Source organism: Salmo salar, chromosome 07 (genome assembly GCF_965601325.2).
Source record: "Salmo salar chromosome 07, fSalSal1, whole genome shotgun sequence".
NCBI lineage: Eukaryota > Metazoa > Chordata > Actinopteri > Salmoniformes > Salmonidae > Salmo > Salmo salar.
The window spans coordinates 21,381,531-21,409,341 of record NC_138297.1 but is presented as its reverse complement, the minus strand read 5'-3'; the positions used below and the strand labels follow the sequence as shown (position 1 = coordinate 21,409,341).

The following is a 27,811-nucleotide window of genomic DNA, read 5'->3' as shown; positions in this document are numbered from 1 at the left end:
ATTGGAAGTATGCTTGGGGTCAGTGTCCATTTGGAAGACCTATTTGCGACCAAGCATTAACTTCCTGACTGATGTCTTGAGATGTTGCTTCAATATATCCACATAATTTTCCTCCCTCATGATGCCATCTATTTTGTGAAGTGCACCAGTCCCTCCTGCAGAAAAGCACCCCCACAACATGATGCTGCCACCCCCGTGCTTCACGGTTGGGATGGTGTTCTTTGGCTTGCAAGCATCCCCCTTTTCCCTCCAAACATAACGATGGTCATTATGGCCAAACAGTTTTATTTTTGTTTCATCAGACCAGAGGTCATTTCTCCAAAAAGTACGATATTTTCCCCATGTGCAGTTGCAAACCGTAGTCTGGCTTTTTTATGGCGGTTTTGGAGCAGTGGCTTCTTCCTTGCTGAGCGGCCTTTCAGGTTATGTCGATATAGGACTCGTTTTACTGTGGATATTGATACTTTTGTACCTGTTTCCTCCAGCATCTTCACAAGGTCCTTTGCTGTTGTTCTGGGATTGATTTGCACTTTTCGCACCTAAGTATGTTCATCTCTGGGAGACAGAACACGTCTCCTTCCTGAGCGGTATGACGGCTGCGTGATCCCATGGTGTTTATACTTGCGTACTATTGTTTGTACAGATGAACATGATACCTTCAGGCATTTGGAAATTGCTCCCAAGGATGAACCAGACTTGAAGAGGTCTAAAAAAAAAAAAATTCTGAGGTCTTGGCTGATTTCTTTTGATTTTCCCATGATGTCAAGCAAAGAGGCACTGAGTTTTAAGTTAGGCCTTGAAATACATCCACAGGTACACCTCCAATTGACTCAAATGATGTCAATTAGCCTAACGGAGCTTCTAAAGCCATGACATCATTTTCTGGAATTTTCCAAGCTGTTTAAAGGCACAGTCAACTTAGTGTATGTAAACTTCTGACCCACTGGAATTGTGATACAGTGAATTAATTAAGTGAAATAATCTGTCTGTAAACAATTGTTGGAAAAACTACTTGTGTCATGCACAAATTAGATGTCCTGACCGACTTGCCAAAACTATAGTTTGTTAACAAGAAATTTGTGGAGTGGTTGAGAAACAAGTTTTAATGACTCCAACCTAAATGTATGTAAACTTCCGACTTCAACTGTATATATATAAATTAACAGTTGCTGTCAAAAACGTTTGCATCACCTCCACCTTTGCGGGGGATATGGTCACTAGTGTAACCTTGAGGAGAGGCCTCATTCATCTCAGTAAATTAATCAGGCTTAAACCATGTTTCAGTCAGGCCAATCACAACAAGGTTATGATCAGTGATTAGTTCATTAACTATGACTGCCTTGGAAGTGAGGGATCTAACATTAAATTGTTATATTTTGAGTTGTGAGGTATTATCGCAGTCTCTTTACAGAATGACAGTGACGGAGGAGGTCTTTATTCCAGTGAGATTGCTAAAGCGGACAACGCCATGTTTAGACTTTCCCGACCTAGATCGAGGCACAGACATGGTCTCCATGGGGAGAACAAAGCTGACTACACTGACTGTGCTAGCGGCAGACTTCAGTAAGCTGGTCAGGCTGGCTAACAGCCTGCTGCCTGGCCTGCACCCTTTTCATTTTGGAGATAGAGGAGAAGGAGCCCTGTCTACGTTGATAGATAAGATGAGAGCACCTCTCCAGCTAGGATGGAGTCCGTCACTCCTCAGCAGGCCAGGCTTGGTCCTCTTTGTGGGTGAGTCCTAGAAAGAAAGCCAATTATCTATAAATGCAATCTTTTGGTAGGGGAAGAAAACAGCTTTCAACCAGCGATTGAGTTGTGAGACTGCTGTAGAGCTCATCACTCCCCCTAACTGGGAGGGGGCCAGAGACAATTACTCGATGCTGTCACATCTTTCTAGCTAATTTACACGCTGAAGCTATGTTGCTCTTGGTGACTTCTGACTGTTTCATCCTAACATTGTTGCTGCTGACGTGGATAACAATATCCCTATACTCTCTACACTCGCCAGTTTTAGCCTCAGATCAGATTTTAATGTCGGTAGCCCTGCCCCCTGGTAAACAGTGTATGATCGCTGTATGATTATTTTTAACTCTAATATTGCGTGTAAAGGAGTCGCCAATGACTGGGGTTTTCAATTTGTCAGAGCTAATGGTGGGAGGTTTCGACACCTCAGACACCGTAACAGGTGAAGGAGAGACCTGAGAAGGCTCGGCCTCTGACTCCGACTGGTTGCTTAATGGGGAGAACCGGTTGAAAGTTTCTGTCGGCTGAATGAGCGACACTGGTTGAGCATGCAGACAGCATTTCTTTCCAGGGGCCTTAAGAAAAGTGTCCTGCTGCGGGGACTGTGCAAGAGGATTTATACTACTATCTGTACTTGCTGGTGGCACAGACGCTGTTTCATCCTTTCCTACACTAATATTGCCCTTGCTCAACGATTGCGTCTGAAGCTGGGTTTGCAACTTCGGCTATCCTCACCATAAGGTGATAGTTCTCCTGCATATTATGAGTACAGCGACTGCAATTACTGTAGATGGCATAGCATTAATGTTACTACTTAGATTTTTTGGCTGGTGGAGGTCCTGTAGAACTAAGACGTTGGTAAATTTGTTCAATGAGTTTTGATTAAACGGTTATTAAAAGTAAAACAAAAATAAAAGTTTGGTAGGTAGCCAAGTAGCGACAAACAGCATAGCAACACGGAGACAATGTGTTGCCAGTCACAAATGATGAAGATGATGATGATTATGGTTATGCATTTTATTGTATCCTTTGCTCTTTAATTCTTGTCCCTTTGCTAGGGCCTGTGAGAGTATACCTTTCCCCATGCCTTTTCTTAGAAATAACCCAATCATTAGCCATAGAGAAAAGGTGTATCTAAACGCAAAATAGTAGTATTCAAACACATTTACCTCAGTTCATGTGAGGATGTCAGGGTTTGGGCAAAATTAGGCATGGGACCACTTGAGTGAGCCTATATCCCATCTGCCATTGTCACCTGAGAGCCAAGTTTGACAGGCGATTAGTAAGAGGGAAGCTAACTGTGGAGGTCTACCTCTGTGGCATATGTCTCTCTAATGACACCAGATCAGGACACCATGTCTTCACACCGGACTGAACAGGCCTAATGTACAAAACTGGGAGGTACAGATCTCCAGATATGATGAGTGGACATAATATCTGAGGTGACTTATCATACCGCTCTGTACAAGGAGTGATTGAACAGTTATATTATACAAACCTGACTCTCTTACCATTGAACAATTAACATGTAATTCACAGTGCCGCCCAATTAGGAGGACAAATGTTTACTTTTTAAAAATTTAACAACACCGAGTTGCCTATCCTGGTGCTTGACTGGAACTGTAATGCTGTGCATTTGTCTTCGGAAACACACAAAGGCTTTTCGTCGGTGCTCGTGTGTATTAGTCCATATCCATTTTGGAGTTTCATTAGATGCTGACCTTAATTGATTTCAGCAGCTGTAGTCCAAAACTGTGTTTACGTGAAATGGGAGGCAAAATTAAATGAACATGATTCTGAGTGGTTGCCCGATTGGAAAATAAAATGGTTCCTTGTATGTGTTGGTGTGACCTTAAAGAACGTCAAGTTTTCTTACTGTATATGGCAACCCATTTTCTCAAATGCAATGTAGCGCACATATATAGTACTGTATATACAGTGTATTCGGAAAGGATTCAGACCCCTTGACTTTTCCACATTTTGTTACGTTACAGATTTATGCTAAAATTGATTACATTTTTTAAAATCCTCAGCAATCTACACCAAATACCCCATAATGTCAAAGCGAGAACAGGTTTGTATTTTTTTTTAAATACATTTAAAATATTTGTTAAACAGAAATACCTTAATTACGGAAGTATTCAGACCCTTTGCTATGAGACTTGAAATTGAGCTCAGGTGCATCCTGTTTCCAATGATCATCCTTGAGATGTTTCTACGACTTGATTGGAGTCCACCTGTGGTCAATTTAATTGATTGGACATGATTTGGAAAGGCACTAACTTGTCTATACAAGGTCCCATAGTTTACAATGCATGTCAGAGCAAAAACCAAGCCTTGAGGTTGAAGGAATTGTCTGGAGAGCTCTGAGACAGGATTGTGTTGAGGCACAGATCTGGGGAAGGGTACCACAACATTTCTGCAGCATTGGAGGTCGCCAAGACTCTTCCTAGAGCTTGCTGCCCGGCCAAACTGAGCAATCGGGGGAGAAGGGCCTTGTTCAGGTAGGTGACCAAGAACCCGATGGTTACTCTGTCAGAGCTCTAGAGTTCGTCTGTGGAGATGGGAGAACCTTCCAGAAGGACAACCATCTCTGCAGCAATCATGCCTTTGTGGTAGAGTGGCCAGACGGAAGCCATTCCTCAGTAAAAGGCACTTGACAGCCCGCTTGGAATTTGCCAAAGACACCTAAAAACTCTCAGACCATGAGAAACAATATTCTCTGGTCTGATAAAACCAAGATTGAACTATTTGGCCTGAATGCCAAGTGGTACGTCTGGAGGAAACCTGACACCATTCCTACGGTGAAGCATGGTGGTGGCAGGATCCTGCTGTGGGGATGTTTTTCAGCAGCAGGGACTGGGAGACTAGTCAGGATCGAGTTAAAGATGAACAGAGCAAAGTTTAGAGAGATCCTTGATGAAAACCTGCTCCAGAGCTCTCAGGACCTCAGACTGGGGCGAAGGTTCACCTTCTAACAGGACAACGACCCTAAGCACACAGCCAAGATAACGCAGGACTGGCTTCGGGACAAGTCTCTGAATGTCCTTGAGTGACCCAGCTTCAGTAGAGCCCGGAATTAAACCTGATTGTACATTGCTGGAGAGACCTGAAAATAGCTGGGCAGCAACACTCCCCATCCAACCCTACAGTGCTTGAGAGGATCTGCAGAGAGGAATGGGAGAAAATCCCCAAATACAGGTGTGCCAAGCTTGTAGCGTCATACCCAAGAAGACTCAAGGCTGTAATCGCTGCCAAATGTGCTTCAACAAAGTACAGGCTCTGACACTTATGTAAATGTAATATTTCAGATTTTTTTTATCTTTATAAATGAGCAAAAGTGTCTAAAAACCTGTTTTTGCTTTGTCATTATGGGGTATTATGTGTAGATTGGTGAGAAAAAAAACCAATTCAATCAATTAAAACACTCTTTTTTTAAATTTGGAAAAAGACAAGGGGTCTGAATACTTTCCCGAAGGCACTGTATACAGTGCTTTGCTTTGCTTTGCTTACATTTATAGTGGCTTGCAAAAGTATTCACCCTATTGGCATTTTTACTATTTTGTTGCCTTAAAATCTGAAATTAAAATGGATTTTTTGGGGGGGGTTTGTATCATTTGATTTACACAACATGCCTAACACTTTGAAGATGCAAAATATGTTTATTGTGAAACAAACCAGAAATATGACAAAAACACTGAAAGCTTGAGCGTGCATAACTATTCACCCCCCCCAAAGTCAATATTTTGTAGGGCCACCTTTTGCAGTAATTACAGCTACAAGTTTCTTGGGGTATGTCTCTATAAGCTCGGCACATCTAGCCACTTGGATTTTTGCCCATTCTTCAAGGCAAAACTGCTCCAGCTCCTTCAAGTTGGATGGGTTCCGCTGGTGTACAGCAATCTTTAAGTCATAGCACAGATTCTCAATTGGATTGAGGTCTGGGCTTTGACTAGGCCATCCCCTTAAACCACTTGAGTGTTGCTTTAGCAGTATGCTTAGGGTCATTGTGTTGCTGGAAGGTGAACCTCCGTTCCAGTCTCAAATCTCTGGAAGACTGAAACAGGTTTCCCTGAAGAATTTCCCTGTATTTGGCGCCATGCATCATTCCTTCAATTTTGACCAGTTTCCCAGTCCCTGCCACTGAAAAACAACCCCACAGCGTGATGCTGCCACCACCATGCTTCACTGTGGGGATGGTAATCTCGGGGTGATGAGAGGTGTTGGGTTTGCGCCAGACATAGCGTTTTCCATAATGGCCAAAAAACTCAATTTTAGTCTCATCTGACCAGAGTACCTTCCTTTATATATTTGGGGAGTCTCCCACAAGCCTTTTGGTGAACACCAAACGTGTTTGCTTCTTTTTTTCTTTAAGCAATGGCTTTTTTCTGATCACTCTTACGTAAAGCCCAGCTCTGTGGAGTGTATGGCTTATAGTGATCCTATGGACCGATACTCCAATCCCGCTGTGGAGCATTGCAGCTCCTTCAGGGTTATCTTTGGTCCCTTTGTTGCCTCTCTGTTTAATGCCCTCCTTGCCCGGTCCGTGGGTTTTGGTGGGCGGCCCACTCTTGGAAGGTTTGTTGTGGTGCCATATTCTTTTAATTTTTCAATTATGGATTTAATGGTGCTCCGTGGGATGTTCAAAGTTTAGGATTTTTTTTTATAACCCAACCCTGATCTGTACTTCTCCACAACTTTGTCCCTGACCTGTTTGGAGAGCTACTTGGTCTTCATGGTGCCGGTTGCTTGGTTGTGCCCCTTGCTTAGTGGTGTTGCAGACTCTGGGGACTTTCAGAACAGGTGTATATATACTGAGATCATGTGACAGATGATGTGACACTTAGATTGCACACAGCTGGACTTTATTTAACAAATTATGGGACTTCTGAAGGTAATTGGTTGCACCACATCTTATTTACGGGCTTCATAGCAAAGGGGGTGAATACATATCCTGTTGGGGCTAGGGGGCAGTATTTTCACGGCCGGATAAAAAACGTACCCCATTTAAACGGGTTACTACTCTTGCCCAGAAACGAGAATATGCATATAATTAGTAGATTTGGATAGAAAACACTCTAAAGTTTCTAAAACTGATTGAATGGTGTCTGTGAGTATAACAGAACTCATATGGCAGGCCAAAACCTGAGAAGATTCCATGCAGGAAGTACCCTGTCTGACAATTTGTTGTCCTTCTGTTGCATCTCTATCGACATTACAGCATCTGTGATGTTACGTGACACTTTCTAAGGCTTCCATTGGCTCTATAAAGCGTTCAGAAAGCGGAATGACGTGTCTCCTGTCTCTGGGCAAAGTACAGCAGCAGAGTTTGTAAGTGGCCTGCCTGGGGACAGTGAGACTGAGATGCGCTTCACGAGACTTCTCCATTTTTTTCTTTCAGTCTTTGAATGAATACAACGTTGTCCGGTTGGAATATTATCACTATTTTACGAGAAAAATAGCATAAAATGGATTTTAAACAGCGTTTGACATGCTTCTAAGTACGGTAATGGAATATTTAGAATATTTTTGTCACGAAATGCGCTCGCGCGTTAACCTTCGGATAGTCACCTGAACGCACGAACAAACCTGAGGTATTTGGATATAACTATGGATTATTTGGAACCAAAACAACATTTGTTGTTGAAGTAGAAGTCCTGGGAGTGCATTCTGACGAAGAACAGCAAAGGTAATCCAATTTTTCTAATAGTAATTCTGAGTTTAGGTTGCCCCAAACTTGGTGGGTGTCAAATTAGCTAGCCTGTGATGGCCGAGCTATGTACTCAGAATATTGCAAAATGTGCTTTCGCCGAAAAGCTATTTTAAAATCTGACATAGCGTTTGCATAAAGGAGTTCTGTATCTATAATTCTTAAAATAATTGTTATGTATTTTGTCAACGTTTATCATGAGTAATTTAGTAAATTCACCGGAAGTTTTCAGTGGGTATGCTAGTTCTGAACATCTGTGTCATCTGATGAAGATCATCAAAGGTTAGTGCTGCATTTAGCTGTGGTTTTGGTTTTTGTGACATATATGCGTGCTTTGAAAATGGCTGTGTGATTATTTTTGGCAGGGTACTCTCCTGACATAATCTAATGTTTTGCTTTTGCTGTAAAGCCTTTTTGAAATCGGACAATGTGGTTGGATTAACGAGAGTCTTATCTTTCAAATGGTGTAAAATAGTCATATGTTTGAGAAATTGAAGTTATAGCATTTTTGAGGTATTTGTATTTCGCGCCATGCCGGGACGGAGGTTCGGGTACGTTTTTTATCCGGCTGTGCAAATACTGCCCCCTAGCCCCAACAGGTTTTAACCTGTCTCCTACCCTTCATCTACACTGATTGAAGTGGATTTAACAAGTGACATCAATAAGGGATTATAGCTTTCTCCTAGATTCACCTGGTCAGTTTTTGTCATGAAAAGAGCAGGTGTTCTTATTGATTTGTACACTCAGTGCATATGGCAATTGTATTCCAAACCACTATACACCGTATACACCGTATAGTGAATCTCTATCACCAGCATTTTCATACTTGCTTCAGTCAAAAAGCCTGTGCTACATATGTTATTGATGCAGGCAGACTCAAGAGAGGTCAACATGAAAGCCCATCAAAGGCTTGCCCGTTATAAATAGACCGCGGGGTCTCTGCTGGGTACAGAGGCCTCAACATATTGCTTCACCAAAGCTATGGGCTGCTTCTGAGGCTGCATTCAGTGTCATCGTGGACTGTTAGTGTTTTCAAAAGAACATCCCCGAGACACAACTTTGTATACTATTATTTCATTACACATCAGGACTGTATAACAGCTATTATTTATCTGAAATGTATTTTAAAATATTACTTATTCATTTTTGTTTGTACTGTATGCTATCAACAAACTGCAGGATGGTGGTATTTTAGCACTATTTAGCCCTCTTACATTTTTCCTAAGCCTCAATTGTGTTGATGGCCCCTGTGTGAGGTATGTTTTAGCACTGATGCACTTGTGGACCGTTATGCTTTTCACTCTAATAGCACTCCGTCTGGGTCTTGTCTCCCCGCTCCGACTAAAGCGGCCCAGAATTTATTTACTGAATGTAAGCCATGTTAATTATTGAAGACTGATTGAGATCGCCTCTTAAAAAGCACTCCTGCGGGAGCACACTTACCTTACTGTGCAGTAAGCTATTTAATAGGAGTGGCTTACAGCAGCTAAGCAGACAAGGAGAGTGAGAGGCCATCTATAAATGTAAATGCTTGCAAAAATCGTTTTTTTCAAAGGCGAGATGCACATGGGCTGATAACTTGGCCTATTGGCCACCGAGAGGATAAACGGGGGGTGGTCATAGAGATTCAATATGCAGATGCCCTTATTTAAAACTGTTTCAAAGCTCATTAGGGTGAAAGGGAGACATATCAACCATTTATTTTCAATAACGACAGTGGGGACGAAGGCTGGACTGGAGTAGTGTTGGGTTGATACATCAGCCCTGACCTCATATGCAAGTAGCACGTGACATAGCGATAATTAGGTATCTGTAGGAGCGGGCGGAATCCTAATGAGGTCGAAGCTTCTTCGGTGCTCATTCCGCATGCACAGATTTTTGACTTCTAAGCATTTATTGTCAGTCATTAGAGATTTTTAGATTAAGCGGGCGGATAATGGATGGAGTGTGACCTTCGCCGAATGTCATTTGGAAACGGGGGAAGTTAAATAAACCAAAGTTGCCAGTTACTTAGAGAGACACATCACAGAGATGGCAGGGATTCCTTGAGGTTGAAACAGAAGAGACAGAGGGAAACATGCATTGTTTTAATTACCAGTGCATGTAGCATGCAAATCCTGCCGTGTATTGTTATCAATACTGTATGTGTTTGTTGACCTGGTAGTCATATGGATACCATGAGGCACTTGGAGATTCCACACGTTTTAGCCCAAGGTACTATCCAGAGTATGTAAACATGTATTTATTCCTTTTCATTCATTTAGCAACTGATAACAACCATTCGCTCATTTGTGATAAACAAAAAAGTAGAGTTGAAATTAAAAAGCCGGTTTAGACAGCATTTCACATTTCCATGGTGCCCATTCAGTTGTGAGATAATTTGAGGACAATATTCCCCAAAGATTACTACAGTGTTTCTAGTCCAGCATAATGACTGGAATGGACAGAAGTTCATTTGCATTTGTGGAGTAACTGCCAGTGTGTGATATCAGTACCCACTGCAGCTATCTAATAAGTAAAGACTTGTGCCCTCCTCCAGCATATCTGGCTTCCTTTGTCTCATTTGCTGCAATCTTAATTAAGACTGTCTGTGATGTCCCGGCCGTCACATTCATCTCTCACCATAGCATTCACATGATCAGGGATTAACCTGGAGAACTGTCTGTCGCCAACGATTGCCTCAACATTAGCTGAAACGCATAACAATGGTTGGGGGTTATCTTTGCGAGACCTCATTAGCATACAGCATAATGTTCACATCTTTGTAATTTATTTGAACATAGTTATACTGTAAATGTGTTGGTGGCAGTGTATCAAAATGTCCTACATGCTTTTACAATACAGTGCTGGCGCTATCTTTGCTAAGGACACATTGTCCCCAAACCACCGTCCGTTCTGCGCATGTGGGTCGTTCTTGAATTACGGTGGCATTTGGCCATTGCATTTTATAAAAAAATAATTTTGCTAGATTTTTATTTATTAAAATATATTTGGGTACATTTTCCAATTCTACAATCTGTCAACATCTGTCATCTGATCAAAGCACCGGTTCCAATCCAAGTTCCAATGTCATTCAGCAAACTCCAGGCATTTACATTTGTTGGATGACATGAAAATAGAGCTCTTTGGCCATGCTCACCAGTGTTGGGTTTGCATTGAAATGAGAATGCAGAAAATAACCCCATACCTACTGTAAAATATGGTGGTAGAACTTTGCTGTTATGGGGCTATTTTGCTTTCACTGGTCCTGGGATCCTTGTGAAGGTCAATGGCATCATTAACTTTACCCAGTACCAAGAAATTGTAGCCACAAACCTGGTTGCCTCTGCCAGGAGGCTGAAACTTAGTCACAAGTGGCTCTTCCAGCAAGAAAGTCATCCCAAGCACACGTCAAAATCCACAAAGAAAACATTTTGTAATGGCCTTCTCAGTCTCCGGACTTGAACCCCATTGAAAACTTGCAAACGAAGGATATCAAGGATCTAGAAAGATTTTGTATGAAGGAATGGTCTAAGATCCCTCCCAATGTGTTCTTCAACTCGTAAAACATTTGAGAAAAAGGCTCAGTGCTGTTATCCTCACAATGTGAGGTACTGAAAGGTATTGAAAACAGGGGTTTCAATCATTTTGACACCTACTTTTTGGAGAAAATAAATGATTACGTGTTAAACAAATGTCTTTCTCTGAGCGATTGTATTAGTATCAAATAATATAATTTCCCAATATTTTTTTACATACAATATAGCTCAGTATTTGAATTATTTATTTTATACAGTCATTTTTGCTTATCTTTGTCAAGGGTGTCAATAATTTCGGACCCCACTGTATACCGGTGTTTCAGTTGTTTCACAGTGGACCTGTAATAATAAGGTGTGGCTCATTGCCAATTGATCTCTTTCGCATTGTGTCTGAAAGCTCATATTTCTTACCCTAGGCAAGGCCAGACTGTGGTTAACTCTTTAATCTGGTGAGCGCTAATGACAGCTTCATAGGGACAAGTACTGTACTACCCTCCCCCTCTTCACTCCACACACCCCCCATCCATTATGCCCATTTACAGTGGTCCTCACTACAACACCAAACTACAAAATGCAGCATTTTACACCAATGTATATTCAATGACCTTCCCATCCAAAAATAAGAAAAAAATTGAATACACACTCAAAGTTACACACACTCATTCGTAGTACACACTGTAGGATTGGGTCTAATGAATTCCTAGCCAAACAAAATATGCAAATCCTCTTTGTCCTATAATCCAGGAGAAATCACAAGAGGAGTCAAGAGTGGCAGAGTCACAGAACATGTACCCCTTGAAACGGTGGAAAAACGAATGTTCCATATGATTCAAGTCTCCAAGAATAATATTGATGACTCATAACAGCACCTTGTTCCTGTATAGACCAGAATGGATATCACATGCAGAAATGCATTGAACAACACTGAGTTTCACCCACTCAACTTCGACAGAGAGTATACAGTACACTCTTAGAAAAAAGGGTTTTAAAAGTGTTCATCAGCTGTCCCCATAAGAGAACCCGTTTTGGTTCCAGGTAGAACCCTTTTGGGTTCCATGCAGAACCAAGGGTTCAGTAAAATGTTGAACTTAGCTGAGGTTTCAAAACAATGCTTTTCATTTGTTCATTTTTTTTAAAGTGTGTTTATGTGAATTTTAATCCAATTCAACCTTGCACCCAATTATCAATTTATTTTGTTGCACAGTCTCATCTCCTGTGTGAATGTCACAGTGAGAGTGGTAAAGAGTCAATATAATTTAAGGCTATAGATCACATAGATCGATGCAGCCATGAGATATACATTTCAAATGCAGAGTGATGAATTATACAATAACAATGTAAAAAATAATTGTTCCTCCCACACACTTATACCCACTTTGTCAAAACAACGGCTGATGGAATTAAGATTACATTTTCAATTTTGCCATGACTGTGTCTGCAAGTGTCTGTGTTTGTGAGCAGAAGAGAAGGTAATATACTGGGTTAAAGGTACCCTCTGTAACATACATTTCCAGTCAAAATAAAAATGATATCCATGCTCATAGCACTACTACCTGCCTGGATGAAGAAATTACATTCAAATCACATGGACAACGCGACACTTCCACAGGTGCCATCATTCCCCGGAGGAATACACGCAAACATGTGATGATCCTTCCGCTAGTCACAACACATCCACAAAAGGTCAAGAGTACTTGTGGAATGTAACTCTTGCACGTGGAGAGTGCAACCTTGGGCGGTGAATACAAAGGTTACATCGACCCATGTTGCCATGGAGCCAATGGATGGACATGTTGACAAACTCCCATCGCACCCAATATCTTTCCGTAAGGATGAAAAATCTCCAGGACTTGGTATCAGGGCTCCAAAGTTTGGCAACCTTTAACCATGTGAAATGTATGAGTGGGTGAGGTATCGATACTGTAATCTGTGTTTTCTGCCCCACTGCCCCGATTTCAAATCAATTAAAGGTGTCCTCTACTTGACTTGACCATCAAGTAGAGGACACTGATTTGGTAAACAACTGAGGAATGGGGCTAGGGAAATTTAACTGCTTTCAAATTCATAGACAGAGCTATGGATGCAAGGTCTGGTCATCCATAAGATCAAAACTATAGTTTTAACCATGTTTTGAGGCTATACAGTGTTTGTTTACAATGACATTGTTAGCTAAAATTGAGTAAAAAAGATTGTGTTGGGTTCTGATGGGGTACGACAGTTGAACTAAGCAGATGAGACATTTATGACTTATATTCTTATAAGATTCTAAGTGTATATAATAATTCATTTAAAAATATATATCATACATTTATATAATTTATTTAACATCATCCTCCCCTCTTCGAATAAGTACATTCTCATACACATTTAAACTCATACACTGAGATACACACACGGACTCCATGTACAATATCTGATTATTATGTATGAGTATTGATACAAGTTAATAACCAAAAGTATTGAACACAGCAATCCAGTCCAGTGTGAAAATGACAAATATTACTACATGAATTTCTGTCATATTTCAAACAATGATCAAATCAAGTGTAATTTAGATTCCTATGGCATGTTGTTTTAGTTCCTTTGGTATAACACCAGTTTAATTATCTGTCATGTCAGATATCTGCTCGAAACAGCATTCTATTCCAAATGATATTGCTTTATAGGGTCAATAAGATCAACTGTAGCTGTATCAGAATTGAATCCACATTTTTAAACAAATGTTAAACTCAATTGATATCACATGAATGATTATGCAGATCAAACGCTGGTTAATTGCCGAGGATAGTTGCGCGCAAAGGTTGAACAAGCAGTTTGCCTCCCAGGTTCAAATATCTGCTTCATGTCAATGTTTTAGCAAAACAAGCACAGTGCGCTGCCATGGGAGACGTTTTATATGCGTAACACATCAATTTCTAATGGATTTATTCTCGACATAGAAATCAAGAGATCGGCCAAACAATTTATTGTCTGCGGATCGTTGACGGAGAGTTTAGGGAGGGGGAGGACAAATCCTACCCGAGTTAGTTGCTCTACTAGCCGGCCATCAAGTGGCTAGATAGAGAAATGCAGGGGTGTGCACGCGTGTGTGTGGAAAGTATCTTATCTGGGATGCTGTCTTCCTCGCGCACCCCTCTCTCGCTCGCGCGCTCGGAGAGCCGCTCGCTTTCCAACCGTCGCCAGGAGTGGTAGGCTCCAATTTGACAACAGCAGCGCTTGCTTTCTAAAGAAAGCTTAGCTCTCACTTTTCAGTCTGTCTCATTACCGCTCTCATTGTTTCTTTCGACAGCGAGAAACGGAGCAGGTACCTACTCTCCTCCTCACCCTGTATTATGAATAGCCGTTTTTTTTTTTGCTGCACAAATGTTTATTTTAGCACTTTTTTGGGGGAACCCCGATTCTAACGGAATTTGTTGTGGCTGTTTTGGTGTCTTCTCTCTTTCAGTTCACTTGGAGTCTATTTGGAATAAGAAAGCATTGCTGTTTTCTGACTGGAGAGAAGGAAGATAAGACTCCTCTGGATTTCCTAAGGAATTGTATCTGAACGCCTTGGTAAGTGGTCCTTTGCGTCGCATAGAAAGAGGTCAGGCTATCACAATTGATAAATCCCAGTTTGCCGACATGAGTGTACAATTCAATCACTTATCATTTATTCTCCCTTTTGTCATTTAATTGCAGTTACCGAGGCTTTTGAATTCATCAGCTGGGGTATATAGTAAGTAGCATTTAGACTTTTTCTCGCATTGTTATCCGCAGAGATGTTGCCTACTTTACAGGCTTTTAGAAGTGTCGGGTTCATGAGTTGTGTAAGCAATATTTTAGCAAATTATGTATTGTGGCGTGTTATTATTGACATGCCATGAGCAGACGTTTCAGCTCATCATGGAAGTACGATGTCGGATGCTTTTCAGACGAGCACTTGTTCACTATGCTTAACTATGCCCTTAGTTATGTTGTCTGCTCATATATGAATATATCTGTTCAGCTACCTGCACACTACAGACTCCCCTTTTCAATATTAAATGTTTGCCTTAAATAGCCTAGGCTAGATAAGGAAGTTTATCTCCCAAAGAGATCGGGAGAGGTGGTCCATATATGCCGGGGATGGGCAACTTTGATGGGGGGGGGCACCAAAACTCATACCCACCACATATGCCGTCAACTGATTTGTGCATTCTATTTGTGCAGTTAATCGACTTAACTGTCTTAACGAAATGCATTATACCATTAGCCAGGTCTGTCCCTAGCCTTTTGGGGGCCCTAAGCAAGATTTGGTTGGTTGGCCCCCCCACCTCACAGGCAAAACATTTTACTGGCCTGTCTTGACAGAGAGAAACATTCACGTTTTAAAGTACATTTCCTAGAATTGTAAACATTTTCCTCTGTGGCAGAGAGAACATTTAAAATGTTATACTACAATTCTACAAATTTTTCCATGAGGTGGAGATACAATTTAGCCTTTTTATAGCAATTTTCCTGCAATTCTACTCATTTTGCCATGACTTATGCGATGCTAGTATGATATCTGAGTGAGAGTGACTAACAAAATCAATGGGGGCCCCTTGGTGGTCAGGGCCCCTGGGCATGTGCCCTGCATGCCCGGTCGGTATTCGGCATATGATTACTAGAAGTTTAGATAGCTGGCTAGACGTAACTCACAAATGTAAAAAAATCCCGCTGACATGGCTAATTGAGTGACTGTCAGTGACTAAGAGACAAACTTGAAATTGCACCTTGTGTATTCTACTATTCTAACTCTTAACAGTAAGTTGAGAACCCTAATATATATATATATATTTTAAATGGTCGAGGGCCCCATTTTTGGAAGTTGATCCACCCACGGCCCGCCAGTTGTCCATCCCTGATGCATATCTGTTGTCCACATGGTTGATGAAAACGATGCTGTGATGCTCCACCCTTTTATATATATATGTTAAATATCACAGAATATGTGGGGAAACTTCTCTTGAAAGGTGCTGCTGTTTGTGTTAGGGATGTACATTGGGAGGGGCTGGGGTGTGTAGGCTACTGTATGTATGTGCAAAATCATCACTTGGGGGTGTAAAGTTATTCCAGTGGTGTCATGTCAGGAGAGAGAGAGAGTGTGTGTGTGTGTGTGTGTGTGTGTGTGTGTGTGTGTGTGTGTGTGTGTGTGTGTGTGTGTGTGTGTGTGTGTGTGTGTGTGTGTGTGTGTGTGTGTGTGTGTGTGTGTGTGCGTGCATGCACTCGCTGCTCTCCATTGGATAGACTCTTTACATGTCAAATATTATTGTGGAATCACTGCTGATTGACATAAATAGTATTGCCCACTGCTGCACTGAGAGGGGGCATGTTTGTTTGCCCTCCATCAATGTCATGTGAATCCGCAGCATTTACTACATTCTGTGTTGCATTCTTTTTTGTGGAGAGTGTTGAGTGGTTTATCCCGCGTAATCATGTCTCTCAATTTTAACTCCGATCAAATCAGTGCGATGTGCAATGGCAGTGTATCAAATCAAAAGTCAACTAATTAAATTACCTTACAATGAAACAGCTGTTTGTCTCAAACATTGAAACCCTTGGAGGGGGACACTAAAACCACTTTTCCGTTAATATTGTGCTTCCTGTACACCCAGGAGAGGCAGTTGTGAAAAGCGAAAGAAGGCAAGAGAAAGTCATACATCTCTCCGCTGTACAGCAGAGTGGCACAGGGTTAAGTGAGAATGACCATAAAGGTAACGTGATAGCGTTATAGGTCTCTCTATCCCCGGGGAGATGGAGGGAGGATAGTGTAGCTCATCAATATGGACTACTACAATGAGTCAATCATGATGTAGACACAATTACATGCAGGCAATTACATATTGATAACCATGAATATACTGTATTATTCAAGCTGTGTTATTCAAAGTCACTTTACCATATTTGAGGGTTATATTTTTCATAGCAGAGAGAGGTCAGCAGAGAGAGGTCAGCACTAAGGTTATCTTTGTGGATAGTGATGGCAAGATTTAGCTTGTCTGTGCTAATGTGGCCCTTGTGTAGTAGTTTTTCTGGTGTTGACCATATTTAGTTAGAGCTATCTCATGCTGTAAATGCAAAGAATAGCTTACATGGAAGTGTCTGTCTGTCTGCTTGCAATATTGAGGCCATTGTTATTTTATCATCAAACTATGAATGAAGTATTAATATGGACGTTACTTAAATATGAATTCATACCGCCAAGTCTAATGTCCTTAGCTGGGCTTTAAAATGGTGAAGCCGTCATGTCTCGGTAGATGTTTTGAAGTCGTCTCCTATTTGACCTTGTTTGATTGAGGAAAGTCAACTATACCCTTGAGTAGCACAGCAAGATCACACACACATGATTGACATCACTGCACTACAAAAAGCATAGCAGTTTCACACACATTTCTTTACATGTTACATAATTCATCATCATCATCTAGTGAGGCACTACAGTATTTTTTTATAAGATGAAAAGACAAAGCAGTGACTTTGAAAGCAAGCAGGAAGGCAGTGAAATGTATTTGATCATGCATGCACCTGTCCATTTTCAGCGGTACAGTGGAAACATGCTAACAAGAAGAGGAGCATCATACTGCCAGTGGCAAGAGCAAAAAATACATAAATCCCTAACAGCAACTGAAAAACAAGTTGACATTGCAGCATGTATTTCCCACTACTAGCTCAGCTATCCCTTCCAGGTTGAATTGCAACTTGGCTGAGGCTTTAGGAGATGTGAGGGAACATTCAGTTTTTCTCTGGGAAAGGGGATTTTCAACTTTCACTATTGTCACTCTTTTTTTTCCCGGCAAGTCTTTTTCACGCATTAGTCCCAGGTAAGTATTTTTCCCGCCATCCATTCCCGGCAGCAGCAGTCCCATTTCATAAATTGGCCACCATTTGACAATTTTCTGCCGTTTTCTCCCTGAGTTCTACTTCCTAAGTCTATTTGCTTGCCTTGCATCCATCAGCAAGATATTAGTTAGTTGGAGAAAGACAGCTCTTGCTCATGTGCTTGCTGAGTGGCGGACAAGCATTAATTCCACATTGCTGCAAAGCTCTCCCCCCCTTTAATTATCCTTCAACACCGATAGCTCAACTGCGCGGCTCTGTTGAACACACTTTCATGACTTTTACCTGTTCTTTTTTTCTCCCCGGAGAGAAAGACAGGGAGAAAGGGATTCAACCTATAATTATGGTTTATGAAATTTTTCCAGGTGACATAATCGGGCCATGGCTAAGTATTAGCAGAAGATTGCCATAACAGCAGCAAATTAACAAGTATCAAACTACTTTTACTACTAATTCACTTTAGTATGTAGATGTTTGTTTCCATGCTGAGACAATAGTCTGAATTAACTAATGAGCAGTAAAGTGGAAGGATATGCAAGTGTCCATATTCCCAGCCACTGATTGCAGACATTATCTGCAGTAGAATCCTGCCATTTCATTTACATTTTTAGTAGACTTACAGGAGCAATTAGGGTTAAGCGCCTTGCTGAAAGGCACATCTGACAGATTTTTCACCTAGTCGGCTCCGAGGCCTTTCAGTTACTGGTCCAACACTCTTAGCTGCTAGGCTACCTGCCGCCCTGTTTCCCTATTTCTCTCCACAGTTACTGTAGGCTCATAAATGTTATTTTATTTTTATTTTTATTTGACCTTTATTTAACCAGGTAGGCAAGTTGAGAACAAGTTCTCATTTACAATTGCTACCTGGCCAATTTAAAGCAAAGCAGTTCGACACATACAACAACAGAGTTACACATGGAGTAAAACAAACATACAGTCAATAATACAGTAGAAAATAAGTCTATATACAATGTGAGCAAATGAGGTAAGATAAGGGAGGTAAAGGCAAAAAAGGCCATGGTGGCAAAGTAAATACAATATAGCAAGTAAAACACTGGAATGGTAGATTTGTAGTGGAAGAAAGTGCAAAGTAGAAATAGAAATAATGGGGTGCAAAGGAGCAAAATAAATAAATACAGTAGGGGAAGAGGTAGTTGTTTGGGCTAAATTATAGATGGGCTGTGTACAGGTGCAGTGATCTGTGAGCTGCTCTGACAGCTGGTGCTTAACTTCTATGGGCTAGGTGGGACACTAGCGAAATATCAGGGCGGCAAATTCAAAAACAACAAAATGTCATAATGAAACTTTTTCAAACATACAACTATTTTACACCATTTTAAAGATACACTTCTTCTTGATGTAACCACATTGTCCGATTTCAAAAAGGCTTTACAGCGAAAGCAAAACATTAGATAATGTTAGGAGAGTACATAGACAAAAATAATCACACAGCCATTTTCCTAGCAAGGACATGTGTCAATAAAACCCAAATCACAGCTAAATGAAGCACTAACCTTTGACGATCTTCATCAGATGACACTCCTAGGACATTATGTTACACAATACATGTATGTTTTGTTCGATAAAGTTCATATTTATATCCAAAAACAGCATTTTACACTAGCGCGTGATGTTCAGAAAATGTATTCCCACCAAAACGCCCGGTGAATGTGCACATCAATTTACAAAAATACTCATCATAAACGTTGATAAAATATATAACAATTATTTTAAGAATTATAGATAGACTACCCCTGGATGCACCCGCTGTGTCAGATTTTAAAATAGCTTTACGGAGAAAACACATTTTTCAATATTCTGAGTACATAGCTCAGCCATCACGGTGAGCTATTCAGACACCCGCCAAGTTCGGGGCAACCTAAACTCAGAATTAGTATTAGAAATATTCTCTTACCTTTGCTGATCTTCGTCAGAATGCACTCCCAGGACTGCTACTTCCACAAGAAATGTTGTTTTTGTTCGAAATAATCCATATTTATGTACAAATACCTCCGTTTTGTTCGTGTGTACAGATCACTTATCCAAAGGCATAACGCGGGAGCGTGGAACGAGAGACGAAAAGTCAAAATGTTCCATTACCGTACTTAGAAGCATGTCAAACGCTGTTTAAAATCAATCTTTATGGTATTTTTAACATAAAATTGCGATAATATTCCAACCGGACAATAGCGTATTCATTCAAGGAGAAAAAGAAGGAGGGGCGCGCTCGTGGGACCAAGCATATCCAATCCCTTTGTTGCCAGGCAGACCACTCAGTAACTGAGCTCCTATTATCTGCACAGTGACAGGAAAATGCTCAAACCACTTTCTAAAGACTTTAGACAGCCAATAGAAGCCTTAGGAAGTGCAACGTCACCCCACAGACACTGTAGCTTCGATAGAGAATCAAAAGAAGAACTACAATTCTGACTTTCCACTTCCTGCTTGGAATCAGGTTTTTGCCTGCCATATGAGTTCTATTATACTCACAGACACCATTCAAACAGTTTTAGAAACTTCAGAGTGTTTTCTATCCAAATCTACTAATAATATGCATATTCTCGTTTCTGGGCCAGAGTAGTAACCTGTTTAAATTGGGTACGTTTTTCATCCGACTGTGAAAATACTGCCCCTAGCCCAGACAGGTTAAAGCTAGTGAGGGAGATAAGTGTTTCCAGTTTCAGAGATTTTTGTAGTTCGATCCAGTCATTGGCAGCAGAGAACTGGAAGGAGAGACGGCCAAAGAAGGAATTGGCTTTGTGGGTGACCAGAGAGATATATCTGCTGGAGCGCGTGCTACAGGTGGGTGCTGCTATGGTGACCAGTGAGCTGAGATAAGGGGGGACTTTACCTATCAGGCTCTTGTAGATGACCTGGAGCCAGTGGGTTTGGCGATGAGTATGAAGCGAGGGCCAGCCAATGAGAGCGTACAGGTCACAGTGGTGGGTAGTATATGGGGCTTTGGTGACAAAACGGATGGCACTGTGATAGACTGCATCCAGTTTATTGAGTAGGGTATTGGAGGCTATTTTCTAAATGACATCGCCGAAGTCGAGGATCGGTAGGATGGTCAGTTTTACGAGGGTATGTTTGGCAGCATGAGTGAAGGATGCTTTGTTGCGAAATAAGAAGCCAATTCTAGATTTAACTTTGGATTGGAGATGTTTGATGTGAGTCTGGAAGGAGAGCTTACAGTCTAACCAGACACCTAGGTATTTGTAGTTGTCCACATATTCTAAGTAAGAACCGTCCAGAGTAGTGATGCTGGACGGGCGGGCAGGTGCGGGCAGCAATCAGTTGAAGAGCATGCATTTAGTTTTACTTGTATTTAAGAGCAGTTGGAGGCCACGGAAGGAGAGTTGTATGGCATTGAAGCTTGTCTGGAGGGTTGTTAATAACACAGTGTCCAAAGAAGGGCCAGAAGTATACAGAATGGTGTCGTCTGCGTTGAGGTGGATCAGAGACTCACCAGCAGCAAGACCGACATCATTGATGTATACAGAGAAAAGAGTTGGCCCAAGATTTGAACCCTGTGGCACCCCCATAGAGACTGCCAGAGGCCCGGACAACAGGCCAACAGGCCATCCGATATGTAAGCTACAGCTAGCATACACGGTACTTCTGTGATGTCCCCATGTTCTCCTCCACATACTGTAACTAATGCACCTTGATTACAAGCCCACTTGTTATGACACATCCGATTGCCAACTCCCGGGGGCCATTTTATAATGAGGATGTACTGACAGATACACCTGGCCATGCGCTTTCAGGAAATGTTGATTCATCCCGAGAAAAAAAAAGAAACGTTTCTGCCCGCCAACATGAAGCAAGAAATCTCTCTCCCTCTGTCACATCGCCTCGCCTCTCACTGTGGCAAAAATGTTTTATTTACCCATCTGCTTCATACACTTTTGGGATGTGGCGTGTTTTCTTATTTGGGGGCTTACGTCCTTGCTTGCCAAAGTTTCTCATCACCTGAAGAGTGGCTGCTGGATTTGAAAATGGGACAAAAATATATGGGTCCCTCTGAGGGCCCTGAACCGAATGACTCCCCAGATGGGCTCCTTTTGGCACAGGGTGTCTCATCACCAAGACCCTCCCTTTCAAGCCTAAAAGATGACTTCAGTATACAGTAAGTCCCTGTCAGAAGTTGTCACGTCATGCAATACCATTTTATGGATAGTGGTACAACTGCTCCCAGACTTGGTAGCTGTTTTAGCCAGTGGTGTTAGTGCATTGAGAATCTTGGGTGCCTGTGTGTGTATGTGTGTGTGTGTGTTTTGAATGGTTTGTTGTGGGGGTGGGGCCGTGTTGATTTACAACCAGATCCCTCATGCATATTTTTCAATACAGACATCAACTGTCTGGAGATTTATAGTTGATGGATGCACACGCATCTAATCAACTGTTTCAATCACATACTACATACAGTACACAGTGCATGATCAATTTAATTCACACACAGGACAACATACAGGCAGACACACAAACAAAGCACACACACACAAAAATAACAAACATTTTCTCTGGTGTTGATTGGAAAAGTTGCTTGAAAGGAAACGTCACCTGCACTTCTGCCCACCCGCTTATTTATCAGCCATTCGGCGCCGCTCGTAAATCAGACATTTATTAAGTTGTTAAATGACTACTATTGCCATTAAGCCTGATGTATATGACACGGTAGGAGGGAACATGAGCTATTGCTGTTTCTTCTGGCTATTCAATTAAATTACGTTTTTTTAAAGCCTGTTTTCCCTTTTTTTCTCTCCTTCACCCCTCTCTCCTTCTCTCCTCTCTTCTTCACCCCTCTCCTCTCTTCTTCACCCCTCTCTCCTTCACCCCTCTCTCCTCTCTCCTTCACCCCTCTCTCCTCTCTTCTTCACCCCTCTCTCCTTCACCCCTCTCTCCTCTCTCCTTCACCCCTCTCTCCTCTCTTCTTCACCCCTCTCTCCTCTCTTCTTTACCCCTTTCTCCTCTCTTCTTCACCCCTCTCTCCGCTCTTCTTCACCCCTCTCCCCTCTCTCCTTCACCCATTTACATTTACGTCATTTAGCAGACGCTCTTATACAGAGCGACTTACAAATTGGTGCATTCACCTTCTGATATCCAGTGGAACAACCACTTTACAATAGTACATCTATATCTTTTTTTTTTTTTTGGGGGGGGGGGGTTAGAAGGATTACTATATCCTATCCCAGGTATTCCTTAAAGAGGTGGGGTTTCAGGTGTCTACGGAAGGTGGTGATTGACTCCGCTGTCCTGGCGTCGTGAGGGAGCTTGTTCCTCCATTGGGGTGCCAGAGCAGCGAACAGTTTTGACTGGGCTGAGCGGGAACTGTGCTTCCGCAGAGGTAGGGGGGCCAGCAGGCCAGAGGTGGATGAACGCAGTGCCCTTGTTTGGGTGTAGGGCCTGATCAGAGCCTGAAGGTACGGAGGTGCCGTTCCCCTCACAGCTCCGTAGGCAAGCACCATGGTCTTGTAGCCTCTCTCCTCTCTTCTTCACCCCTCTCTCTGCTCTTCTTCACCTCTCCCTCTGCTCTTCTTCACCCCCCTCTCTGCTCTTCTTCACACCCCTCTCTGCTCTTCTTCACCTCTCCCTCTGCTCTTCTTCACACCCCTCTCTGCTCTTCTTCACCTCTCCCTCTGCTCTTCTTCACACCCCTCTCTGCTCTTCTTCACCTCTCCCTCTGCTCTTCTTCACACCCCTCTCTGCTCTTCTTCACCTCTCCCTCTGCTCTTCTTCACCCCCCTCTCTGCTCTTCTTCACCTCTCCCTCTGCTCTTCTTCACCTCTCCCTCTGCTCTTCTTCACCCCTCTCTCTGCTCTTCTTCACCTCTCCCTCTGCTCTTCTTCACACCCCTCTCTGCTCTTCTTCACCTCTCCCTCTGCTCTTCTTCACACCCCTCTCTGCTCTTCTTCACCTCTCCCTCTGCTCTTCTTCACCCCCCTCTCTGCTCTTCTTCACCTCTCCCTCTGCTCTTCTTCACCTCTCCCTCTGCTCTTCTTTACCCCTCCCTCCGCTCTTCTTCACCCCTCCCTCCGCTCTTCATAACCCCTCCCTCCGCTCTTCTTCACCCCTCTCTCCTCTCTTCTTCACCCCTCTCTCTGCTCTTCTTCACCCCCCTCTCTGCTCTTCTTCACACCCCTCTCTGCTCTTCTTCACCTCTCCCTCTGCTCTTCTTCACCTCTCCCTCTGCTCTTCTTTACCCCTCCCTCCGCTCTTCTTCACCCCTCCCTCCGCTCTTCATAACCCCTCCCTCCGCTCTTCTTCACCCCTCTCTCCTCTCTTCTTCACCCCTCTCTCTTCTCTTCTTCACCCCTCTCTCCTCTCTTCTTCACCCCTCTCTCCTCTCTTCTTCACCCCTCTCTCCTCTCTTCTTCACCCCTCTCTCTTCTCTTCTTCACCCCTCTCTCCTCTCTTCTTCACCCCTCTCTCTTCTCTTCTTCACCCCTCTCTCCTCTCCTCGTGGCATTGCTCTGATAAAATTTAGAAGAGCAGGGATTGATTGCAGGGATGAAGCACAGTGGACCGAGGGGAACACTGCAACGGCTCTATGTTACTGCGGATCAATTCTCGCCTTTGCATACTGTAGAGACTTATACCACCAGACTTAAGCTTTATTCTTTGCTCAGCCTGAAGTAAGGATACACTGTTTACTTCCAAGCACGTAAGCGTGTCAAAGGCGATAACGTGTATGGCTTAACCCAGGGCCTAATGTATTTGTTTGGACTCTGTATGTAACCAGTTGCTTATTCAATACAAAGCAATACCATGGGGATTATTAGAATATGTCTGAATAGGAAGTAGGCCGTAGAGTGCAAATTTAGGTGAAATTGCCAGTAGGTCATTTTCTTTAAATTATATCTTGGTTTGGTTTCTACTCAACTTGAAGAAAATGATGTGGCTGGGTTCACTGCTCAGCACACTTTGAGCAGAGATGAAGTGACTAGTCTTGAATGGTACTGTACTCAGTTGTTTTGCGCGTTACATAATTTCACTGGAAGGCAAGTAGTGCCTCCAACCCAGGGTCAGCCAAGCATGCTCTTGAAATTCACCTCAACTGAGAACTGTGGTGGATATGTTTCCCCCCCCCCCCTTTAGCGTACTTTGCTTTCGCCTGCAGGGAACCAGCAGCAGTCTTGTGCTCACGCTGGCAAAAGTGGACTCCTTTCGGCCATACATGACAGAATCTCACCAATAAGACAAAACTGACTGAAAGAGAAAAGGCAAGATAAGGGGAGACTTGGGACTCTTGAGTATCACCTTGTAGTCAGAATCTAGGCCTTTGTGTGGTTGGAGAACTGTGATAATTAGCGCCACATGTTAGCATGATAGATCATCGCCACGTGATGCTGTATTAAGCGCTAGCATGGCTAATGATTTTTTGCCACATCCAAAGGGAAAACGCCAACCCCATTGTATATTTTGACCTTCTTTGTAGTCTGCATGTACAGTACAACACCAGAGGGGGATTCTGTAAGACTGCTTATTTTGCTCCTAGCCCCTCTGAAGGTTTTCAGAAGGCAGCGATAGGTTGAGTGTTAGCATTGTGTAATCCAGGAGGAACAGAGCAGGAGGAAGAAAGGGGGAGGGTAAAAAAGGAAAGAATATTGCAGGCATGCCGGTGCCAGGCAACTCTGTACAGGTCGATGTTACTGCCCCGACCCGAACATGAGAAATCAATTAGACACTCACTTGTTATCCGAGGGACTTTCACTGTGAGGGAGAGGATGGAGAGAATCAGAAAGAAAGAAGAATGGAGGCGGGAGGTGAACATGGATGCCGGCGCGGCCTGTTCGCTGTAAAAAGATCTTGACCCATATGACCTGCTGCTAACACCTAACCGTTTCAGGCCACGTCCTAATACACTGAAATGACTGCTTTGTTTCAACCTATTTCCTTTATGGTCCAAAATACTAGCCTTCTGAAAGCCTTTGTTGGGGTTTCTACCAGGATTGGAGTTAACTACATTCAGCCAATTTACAAGATTAATTGCAATTCCAATTCAATAATGGAAAAGTTTAATTTATTTACAATGAGGGCTTTCAATTTGTTACATTGTTGGCCTTGTGATGTAAAATGTATATGAGCCTAACCCAGGTATCAACCAAACTGCTCTCTCTTATCAAGTCCTTTCTGATCAGGTGGCCAGGAAGGATAGGAGATGGGGAAAGGATGCTATTGTGAGAGTATTGGGACGTAGCCTTACTTTTGAGTCCTTTCTGATCAGTAGCCAGGAAGGATAGGAGATGGGGAAAGGATGCTATTGTGAGGATATTGTGAAGTAGCCTTACTGTTGTCCTTGCTTACCTCTCCCTACCAGCAGCCTCGGGGCTCTCCGAGCACTATGCTGTAATTACACGTCAGACCTTTCACCCTCTTACTTCACGGCTGCTACTACAGGGACGTTGTCGGCGTGCCAGGGCATCCAGTACTAGCATTTCTTACTGATACAATGAGGGGCACAGTTGGTATTTGTTATATTACACCTCATGGCATCAGTATTATGTCTGTGAATATGCTGGTTTTGTAAACAGGCAACTGTGAAAGAGGATTTTGCACTGTACTGTACTTATAAAAGGACCGTTGTTTGTGAGTTGGTTTGAAAGCAGAGGAGATAATTGATGGACTATTTGAATGTTTTTCATAGGTATTTGTATGTTATTTTTAGTTTAGGTACTGATTATTTTGCATGTTCTTTATCAGGCAATATTTATTTTGCTGAAACCACATTGATTTAATTGAATCTTACAGGGATGAACCTTAATAATGTTGCTAAATTAGATCAATTTTATTATTTTGTGACATTAGCAGTTTCTCATAAGACAATGACTATTCCACTAAGAATATCTCTTTGTTATTGACTATTCCACTTAGAATATATTTTTGTTATTGACTATTCCACTTAAAATATTTTCTTTGTGTTTATATTTTGACGTTTGTATCACTTTACCAAAATGGCAAGAGCTCTTCAATTCTGCTCACTGTACAAACGGTTAATTTTCCATTTAAAATGCATACATTATGGATTTCCCAGAGATCCAGAGAAAATGACCTTACATAATTGAATGAGATGTTTGAAAGAAATGGGCTAATGAATCTTAATGCATATTTGATTGAATGGGGCTTAGCAATGTAAATACAGCGGTTTTGAGCGTACCACTGTCAATGGATTCCACCAGGCCCTAGGGTTCTCTCTTTGATCGCGTCGAAAATAAGCTGCTTTTTGATCATGCCACACCTCGGACATAAATCTACTCTTACGAACGACAGCTCAGAAAAAGAGGAGAGTATAATCTGTACGAACACATAAGCACAGGAGAGCAACCCAGCTGTCATACCACCTTGTATCCCATTACTGGCTTGCCTCTGAAGCTAAGCAGGGTGGAGACTGGTCAATCCTTGGTGTTGGAGGGCAAGTAGGGGCTGTCTTCCCCCTGGTCTAAGGAGACATCAATGCCCCAGGGTAATGAGTAGAGGTGCTATAGACCTGGTGTCCTGGTCTAAGGAGACATCAATGCCCAGGGTTATGAGTAGAGGTGCTATAGACCTGGTGTCCTGGTCTAAGGAGACATCAATGCCCAGGGTAATGAGTAGAGGTGCTATAGACCTGGTGTCCTGGTCTAAGGAGACATCAATGCCCAGGGTTATGAGTAGAGGTGCTATAGACCTGGTGTCCTGGTCTAAGGAGACATCAATGCCCAGGGTTATGAGTAGAGGTGCTATAGACCTGGTGTCCTGGTATAAGGAGACATCAATGCCCAGGGTTATGAGTAGAGGTGCTATAGACCTGGTGTCCTGGTCTAAGGAGACATCAATGCCCAGGGTAATGAGTAGAAGTGCTATAGACCTGGTGTCCTGGTCTAAGGAGACATCAATGCCCAGGGTTATGAGTAGCGGTGCTATAGCCTTGGTCTAAGGAGACATCAATACTCCAGCGTTATGAGTAGAGGTGCTATAGCCCTTGTGTCCGGTTCTAAATCCCCCACCTGGCCTTTCAAAC

General features: G+C 42.5%; 1 protein-coding gene across 28 annotated transcripts in view; it reads left to right on the top strand.

Annotated features, from left to right (window-relative positions):
* Positions 1 to 14,162: 14,162 nt before the first annotated feature.
* The window catches only part of LOC106608606 (receptor-type tyrosine-protein phosphatase delta), a 643,701-nt gene continuing 630,052 nt past the window's right edge, over positions 14,163 to 27,811 (top strand). For 18 of the 28 annotated variants that reach the window (XM_082977423.1, XM_045721669.2, XM_082977431.1 and 15 more), the window contains exons 1-3: positions 14,163 to 14,275; positions 14,417 to 14,523; positions 14,650 to 14,686. The gene's annotated coding sequence lies outside the window, so the exon portion shown is untranslated. The remainder of the gene's footprint in view (positions 14,276 to 14,416; positions 14,524 to 14,649; positions 14,687 to 27,811) is intronic. The other 10 variants (XM_082977446.1, XM_082977441.1, XM_082977445.1 and 7 more) reach the window with 1 other exon arrangement.